This window comes from Equus asinus, chromosome 8 (assembly GCF_041296235.1).
Source record: "Equus asinus isolate D_3611 breed Donkey chromosome 8, EquAss-T2T_v2, whole genome shotgun sequence".
Taxonomy (NCBI): Eukaryota; Metazoa; Chordata; class Mammalia; order Perissodactyla; family Equidae; genus Equus; species Equus asinus.
In genome coordinates this window covers 99,307,747-99,316,275 of record NC_091797.1, presented here as the reverse complement: position 1 = coordinate 99,316,275, position 8,529 = coordinate 99,307,747, and the positions used below count along the sequence as shown (strand labels likewise).

General features: G+C 43.7%; 1 long non-coding RNA gene across 1 annotated transcript; it reads right to left on the bottom strand.

Moving 5' to 3' along the window:
• Positions 1-2,173: 2,173 nt before the first annotated feature.
• On the bottom strand, positions 2,174-5,099 carry LOC123287885 (uncharacterized). The gene is made up of 3 exons (XR_006531273.2): positions 4,423-5,099; positions 3,821-3,942; positions 2,174-2,956 (listed from the first exon to the last, which is right to left on the bottom strand). It is a non-coding gene; the product is annotated as an uncharacterized lncRNA (long non-coding RNA).
• Positions 5,100-8,529: the final 3,430 nt, after the last annotated feature.

The following is an 8,529-nucleotide window of genomic DNA, read 5'->3' as shown; positions in this document are numbered from 1 at the left end:
AATAGAATGATTACTGAGGAAAGTCAATAGACACTATGAATGAGAGGTATGCCACGTGCATGTATTGTGGCTGAAGGAGTCCCCTGGGGATAACTGGTTAGAGACTCTCTGTCACAGAGGTTAAGAGTTTAGAGCTGGTGTCAGGAGGGAGAGCTCAGCCAGCTCAGCTCTTGCAGGATGTGACCTCTAGCTAGAGGGATCTGATAAAATACAGGACACACTGTTAATCTAGAAACTCGGATAATCAATATTGCATAGGGCATCCTTATAGCAAAATATTCCATGTTGTTTATCTGAATTCAAATTTAACTGACCTCTGGTTTTGTTGCTCTATCTAATAGCGCACCCCCAGGTCATGTGCACACCCTCTCCATGCTGGTGTGCTGCCTGGGAAGTAAGAGTGGAGTGGTTCTCAGAAATAAATAAGGTCACACACTTAAAGACATAAAAAACAAAACAAAGCAACTTGCAGTCAATGAAAAACATTTCTCTGGGTGCACATATATCAGCATCATTGGCCTCTTCTACTGAGAAACCAGTGGCCCACGAGAAAGGATGCAGAGGGGGCATACTTTTATAAATTGATTTGGCATTGTGATTATGCATTACTCATTCTAAGCCAGAAATAATAAAGCATTCTACTCACTACTGGGGAAGATGAGAAAATAACAACACAAATGCCGGCAGGGCTGAGCATCCAGCAGGCACAGAAGCCACAGTCCCTAGAGGATGAGAAGCTTCAAGCAGCCCAAGAAATAGTATTAGTACCTTATAGAATCCTGAGTGGATTCTATTAATCTCTATACCAGCGCAGGTGGAGACTATGCATTTACAATGTCACTTAATAACAGAGGAAGGGCCCACGATGGGAAAGCCCCTCTGTCCCCAAAGTTCATAGCGCATCCTCCATGTGTTTGAGCGCAACTCAGCTACAATCTTCAAGAATCTCAAAAGCAGTGCACTGAGTGAAAGAACTGGGTCATACAAGGGTGACACTGTGTGACTCCATTTATGCATCTGAGAAAACGCAAACCCACCACAATGAGAGGAAGCACATCCGTTGCTGCCTGAGGAGGAAATGACGGGATGGGGTGAGAGAGGGATCCCAAGGGGCCTGAGGAGACTGTGCCAGGGCGGAAATGTTCACTCTCTCGATTGTGCTGATGTTTTCAAAGGGGTATAAATTGTCAAAAGGTATCAAATTATGCATTTCAAATATGGACCCTTTATTATATGTCCAGTCCATATTAATTAGAAGAGCTATAAATAAAACAAATAAGGTGTTGGCTTGACTTCTGGCTTCTGGTCCATGATGTTAGGAGCCTGGAAGTCTCCGCTCCATCCCCAAACACTAAACAGCTGAACAAACTGAAAAGGCTCCAGCTGTTCTTAGGTTCCTAAGAGCAGTGAGGTCATAGGGCAAATTGCTGCCCCCAGATTGGGGAGACTCACAGGTGAACGCAGAGAATCACAACTGAGCCCCCGAGGGGACCAGAGCTGGGGCAGGGAAGCCTGACCTGTAACGGACAATCTGCAGGAGGCCCAGTGTGGACAAGTGTGGACCCTCAGAGAGTTAAAACTCCAGGAGGACCTGGTCACAGGGGCACAAACTTTTGTGAGTTTTGCCTCCAGCAGCTGGACCTGCTTCTTACAGTGAATGTCTGAGAAAAAATATTGTGCTTCTGACAGAGGAAGAAAAAAGGAACAATTTTGAAATATGCTATAGCATTCTGTTCTTAAAAAGTCTGCTCTAAGGAGAAATTATTTTACCAGAACCTGACGTGCTAAGGTTTGATCAGGGACACTCCTACCTGTGGGGACTCCAGCCCACTTCAGCCATCCCGCCCTGCCTACGTGGAAGACGCAGAGCACATGTGACGTTCTCTAAGCACATGGATGTGATCTCTTCTGATGCCTCTGGGAAGGAATTGGGTCCAAAGTTACCAGAAATGAAAGGAGAACGAACATTTATTGAGTATCCACTAAACGTCAAGTAGTTTGTTAAAATGTCACCCCGTCAGATCCTCTCAACGCTGCATTTATAAACACTGTACATCTTTTTCAGAGAATACATTTAGTGAGATATTAATTCTTTCAATGTCAAACAATTCTAGTTTTCATTTCTTCGAAATTAAGTTTGAAGTTTGATATTTCATGTACTACTCCTTCAATTATATACTCTAAGCATTTTGTGATCACCAGAAATTGCCCAGTTTTTTTTTTATTGTGGTAAGAACGCTTACCATATGGTCGGCCCAGTTAACCAAGTCATAAGCGCACGCTGCAGTACTGGGAACTCTGGGCACAGGGCTGTGAGCAGCTCTCTAGAACTTACTCATCTCGCACGACTGAAACTTTGTGCCTGTCGGACAGCAGCTCCCTCTTTCCTCTTCCCCCAGCTCCTGGCAATCACCATTCTCCTCTGTTTCTGTGAGTTTGACATTTTTTCCTTCTTTTTTGGTTTGGGGGGGTATTTTTTCAGTTTTAATAGGGCATCACTGCCAAATAAACGTGTTAGCTATTTACAATGACATGATTTGATACATTGCGAAAGGATTCTCCTCATCAGGATAAATAACACATCCGTCACACCACACAGGTTTCTCTTTTCTTCTCTTTCTCTCTTCTTCTTGCGAGCATATTTAAGTTCTCTCTTCGCAAATTTCAATGACACAATGCAGTGTTGTCAACTATAGTGAGTTGAACCGTTTCAGATAGCTCGCATAAGTGGAATCACACAATATTTGTCCTTCTGTGACTGGCTTCTTTCACTCAGCACAATCCAGCAATCCCACTTTGGGGTATATATCCACCAGAATTGACATCAGAATCTCAAAGAGGCATCTGCATTCTTGTGTTGACTGCAGCCTTGTTCACAAGAGCCAAGATATGGAAACAGCTTAGTGTCCATCGACAGATGAATAGATAAAGATGATGCCAAGAAATATTACTCAGCCTGAAAAGAGAAGGGTATTTTGCATATGCAACAACATAAAGACATTTATTTGACAAGCGACTGCAAACTTCTGTTTGGGCCAAATGGAGTGAGCCCCATGCAGACTCTCTCTCTCAGATGACAAATGAAACTCTGGCCAGAGAACAAATAATTGCCATCTGATTTTCTAAATTCACCAAGTGAACAACTCCCAGTAACTTGAATCCTGATACTGACCAGGTCTGAGACAGGTTCTGTTGCGGTTTTTACATAAAACAATATTTATATATTACAAATGCTTTAAAAATATACACAAAATAAATTTGAAAATATGCACCAAAATATGGGCAGAGCTTAATAAATGGTTATAAGGCAGTCCCCCTATGGACCACCACCAAGGTCATTGCCGTCCTCTGTGACATTTGTTCAGTCTTAGTTGTACAGGAGACTGCAAATTAGAACTTCCTGTGTCCCTATGTTACTGTCTGTCTAGGCATTTCATTGTGTGGAGTTCGTCAATGTCTCTGGAATGAATCATGAGAAGAATATTATTTATCGTATTATATAAAGAATGACGCTGAAATGAGTCTGACGGAGTTGGTGTGAACATTATGCAGCATTTTCAATGCCCTTTTCCCTCAGCAGTGCTATCTGGGGCAGAAGGAACGGGCAGAGCAGCTGAGGGGATTTGGAATTCGAGAGGAGCAGGAGGAAGACAAAACTTCTCCAGTAATCTTTGCAATTTAACCACCACATTGGTGTTCTCACAGCGTGAAATCAAATATGATTTTATGTTCATTCCAGGATTGCTAGCACATCGTTTTATAAAATGTGCAGGGTTATTGTTTCCTTTCCCGTCATCTGTATTTGAGAGCCCCAACTCACCTCAGACAAAGATCCATACTGAATTATTCTGTGTCTTCTATTAAACAAAGGATTCTTTGATACAGTGCAGAAAAATATGTACTTTGATGAGCACGAAATTTGAAGAGAAGGAGCATCTAAAACTTAAGAGGAAAAGGAAGAATTAGAAAAAGTAATTGAATTATCTGAAAAACAGAAATAATATCAGCTTTCCTAAGTCACTGTAAAATATAGAAATAAATGACTAATGACATACTACTTATAAATAGCCAGTAAAATTATGACATTTTTAGAGCTAACGCATTTGTTATATATTCCATCACGAATAAGTTGGGAGGCCATAGTAATGAGCCAGGACCCCTGACCTCTGAAGGGAGCCCTGACCCAACCCAGAAACTGTCTCGGACACCCTCAAGGCATCATGGGTCAGAATCATTCCTTCCTATAGGGAAGGTGTGGAGCCAGTGGTGAATGGAGGGATTGGGAAGCTGGATATGGGAGAAAAGCCCGGGGCTCAGGGGCCCTTCACAGAGCAGGAAAGTGCAGGGAGGAGCTCCCCCTGGTGGCTGTTGGGTGATGCTGCTTGACCCAGGTCAGAGCTTTCCCTGGACTGTGCTGTTTACCTCTGAAGGACCATGCTGATGCACACTGCCCACCATGGGCTAGAGGATCAATGAGTCCCGTTTCAGTGGGTCCAGTAACTTCATTTTCCTCTCCCACAGTGTGTCAAGTCTCCACCGCTAGAAGCTCACAAGCTCTCTCTGCGCTTGGGGCGTCCGGCATGTGGCTCAGTGCGTCTTCGTATCTGCTGCCCACAATTCTGTGTTCACCATCGCCCAGAGATTTCAGTCATCTAGTCTCAGCCCAGATCCCCCCTGGGGTCAAGGTGAATGTTTCTGCATATAACACGGATGGTACTTGCACCTATGCTCTGCTCAAGTGATACCGTTCCTGATGGTTTGGGTTTCATTATTTTCCTAGAATCGGAAAAAGAAATTGCCCTACATCCTCTCTTCTTTTTCTCTCTCTCTATATGTAACATATAATATACAACATATATAATATACAACATGTAACACATAATATGCAATATATAGCATTTCATACATTATAATGCATTTTACATATGAAGTCCTCTCCATATAATACATTACATATATTTGTTTTTATATGTAATTTTATAATACGCATATTAGTTTAAAATAAATACAAATTCCTTACTTTATATGACTGTTTGATGTAGCGAATAGATTTTTAATCAAGTTCTGTAGTTTTACTCAGTGTGAGGGCTGATGGAACAGGAACGTTACTACAGTGGAACCTCCTCCCTATTTTAGGGCTCTTCTCCCATCGCTGTACTAAAAACTCTCCCAGCCTGTGACTGGAAGTGTACTGGGCCCTAATCAAGATTTTTTTAAGAGCTCCATGGAATTATTGAGTGTTGGTTGTCTAGGATCTGAATCCAAAAGAACAGATGTTTATTCAGCACTTTCCCAACCAAGGAACCACAGGGAAGAGCAGTAGACATTGTGGATTGACCTGAGGGAGGTGAGCACTGAATGAGACGGCATTGAATGTGGAGATCACTGTGGGTGGTATTGATGGATACCTGCACAGTATTGTCATCCAGTCCGTGAACATGGCTGCCCTTTCACTTATTTAAATTCGTTTTTTTCAGTAATGTTTGTAGTTTTCAGTTTACAGCCTTTTCTATTTTATTATTTTTGATGCTTTTGGAAATGGAACTGCTTTCCTAATATCCTCTTCATCTTGCTCTTTGTTGTTAATTAGAAAACCAACTGATGTTTGTAGAGTGTCACTGCCCTTAAGTCCCGTAGGAGAGACCAGATAGAACCCATTAGGGTTATGATAGGAGTCGGTTTCCCTATCTTGAAACAGTAGGATAACAAGTATTGAGGCAGGTGGGAATATGAAAATGAAGCACTGCCATCCGTGAGCAGTACAATGAGTAACCCTGGATCCACCTCTAAAGGCATTGAGGAAAAGTAGGGATTTTCCTGAAGGTTTAGTGGAGGCCAGAGAATAGCCATCACAAAGTCCACCTGAGAGCAAAGCTTCTTCAAAATCCCCTTCGAGTAGCTCTGTCTTCCTAGATTTCCATTCCTTTTGGCAGCTGCCCCAACTCTCTCTTCTCCCTCTCTGCTCGTTTTCCCCAGTCAAGCTCATTTCTCTCTGCATCTTTCTTCTCCAAACCCCCTCAGCTTGCATATCCACCCAGTGATAAATACCAAGCCCCAGCTCGTGGTCATCCACTCCTCTGCAGCTTCTCAAGGTTGCCCCAGGACTCTGAAGCACCAGCATTCTTTCCATCTAGCATCACTTTGGAACGTGGTTAGTGACGTAACTCATCAGTGAACAACATGGGCTCTAAATTCTGACTTCATCTTCGCAAACCGGGTGACCTCAAACAAACGATATCCTTCCTCTGGAGCTGTTTTCCAATCTATAAAATAAGGATAATATAAGTACGTGGCCAGCATGATTGCTGTGAGTATTAAATGTGATGATGCCTGCAAAATACCGGTCTGTAGTGACTGTGCAGTAACTGTTAGCCATCAGTACCATTATTCATCTGCTGGAAAGTTCTATGAGGTCAGTAGGGCAGTGGTTCCTGTTTTGATATGAACAAAGTAAGGACCCCAGTGGTGAATTGATTTGCTCAAGGTTGTACAAGACAGGCAGCCAAGTCAGAGGTCAAATCCCAACCCTTGAGTCCAGAGCCTTTGGATTTCTGCCCAACTTCTTGAGGTCAAGACCTGAGAAGCAAGTACTGGTGAATGGGGTCCCCCACAGCTTGGATGCTGTTTAAGAATTCTGAGGAGAGGAGATTCCCCTTGCTGGCTTCAGTTTTCAGTGTCAACATTAAGTTATGATGATGTATGACATGAGATTGTGTCCCCCGCTGGCCCCTGAAAGATGCGTGTCTTCTGAGGGCAGCTACAGAGGATCCATTTTGCTGTTCTCAGTAGGTCTGGAGTGACCTACTTGGGACACAAAGCTCGTTGCCCTCATGAGCCATTTCTCACAGCAGCCACACAGGGACTTCCTACATACTTCTAGTTTGCCTGTATGGTGCCCCCCGTTGGGGTGTCATCACTTCATTAAAATGCAGAATTAAAGTTTGTCACTGGACACCCAGCCAGCTGTCAGGATCCCCCCTCCTCCTGCCACTGTCACACACTTGGTACTTCCCAGTACAGTGTGGTGTTTAGGGAATTCTGGAGTCAGACAGATGTGAGTTCAAGGTCTAGGTGTGACACTAAATGTGGACTTGGTTCAATTTTTCAGCCTCTCTGAATCTCCATTTCTTCATCAGTAAAATGGGTATTTGGATAATGAAAAGCAGGCAGATAATACATCCTCGGACTCTGGTAGTTCATGAGACTGTGTCAGTGAGCTATGACTACACTAATGTCACATAACAGATAAAAATAAACCTTAGGGCACATGACAATCAGCAATCCACAGAAGAACAAATGTAAGTAGCCAACCCAAATGTGGACAGATTTCCCTGCGTTAGTAAACAAAGCATGTCCAATTAAAGAAAACCCAAGACACCATTTTTCATCTATACTTAACTGGAACTTTTTAAAAGATAGACTTTACTTTTTAGAACAGTTTTGAGATTGCTAGAAAATTTAAGAAAGACAGCACAGAGAGTTCCCATACACCTCTGTTCTGGTTGGCTATCACTAGCATCTTACCTCAATCGGGGATATTCGTTACAACAGATGAAATTATACAGGTTCATTGTTATTAATTAGATGTATGACTGTTGACGTTGACCTTGATCGCCTGGCTAAGGTAGTGCTTGTCCGTTTTCTCCACTGCAAAGTTACTGCCCCCTCTTTCCATACTGTGCACTTTACAAAGGAATTCCATGCACAGGTCTCTCCCTGGTTGATGCCCCCTCAGCTCTCAGGATCAGGGCAGAAAAAGGAAGATGTGCACAGCTGACTCTCCCAGTTCAGGCCTCATCCTGATGCAGTACCACGTGACCTATATAGTGAGGGGTATGTCTTCAATAGCCAATATTTACTGAATACCTACCTGGTGTTGAGTCTGGTGGTTGGCAGTGGAATGCCAGGCTGTGCTAGACAGCCTCATCCCTGCTCAGGGAGCTTACCCTGAAGTAGGAACATTAGGGTGGGAGGCATACCTGGGGCCACCCTTCCCCAACTTCACCACTGGAGACAGGGAGGCCAGAGAGGACACTGCTGCACTCATGGGTCTGTGATGGGATGAGCGTTGGTGGGATGATAGGAGAGCAGGGAATCAGAGGCAACACGAGAGCTGAGGGCACCTGGGAATGACGTGAAGAGTCCTCGGGTTTAGGCGAAGATGTAGAAAAGTCCATGAAACGATATAAACAGAGGAAGATGGAGATAAACAACATGACCTGGGAGAAGTGAACTACCAAGAATATGAAATTAGAATTCAGGAATTACGAGACCCTGGCAGGGCAAGTGCCTTAGGAATCCCAGAAGATGTGCTTTGGTTTGTCAGGTGAAGGGGCTTGGTGATCGGTTGAATGTGATCTACTGAGGCTGCTGGAAAGGAAGACAGGGAGAGGCCACATGTCAGCAGGGTGAGAAGTGAAGGGTGGGTGAGAGAGTTGACAGAGGGAGGACAGATTCCCCTCCAGGAAAGCTTGCATGGGAAGTGTAAGATGGAGGAGTCCAAATCTGGATGTCCTTCACTGTGTTTCA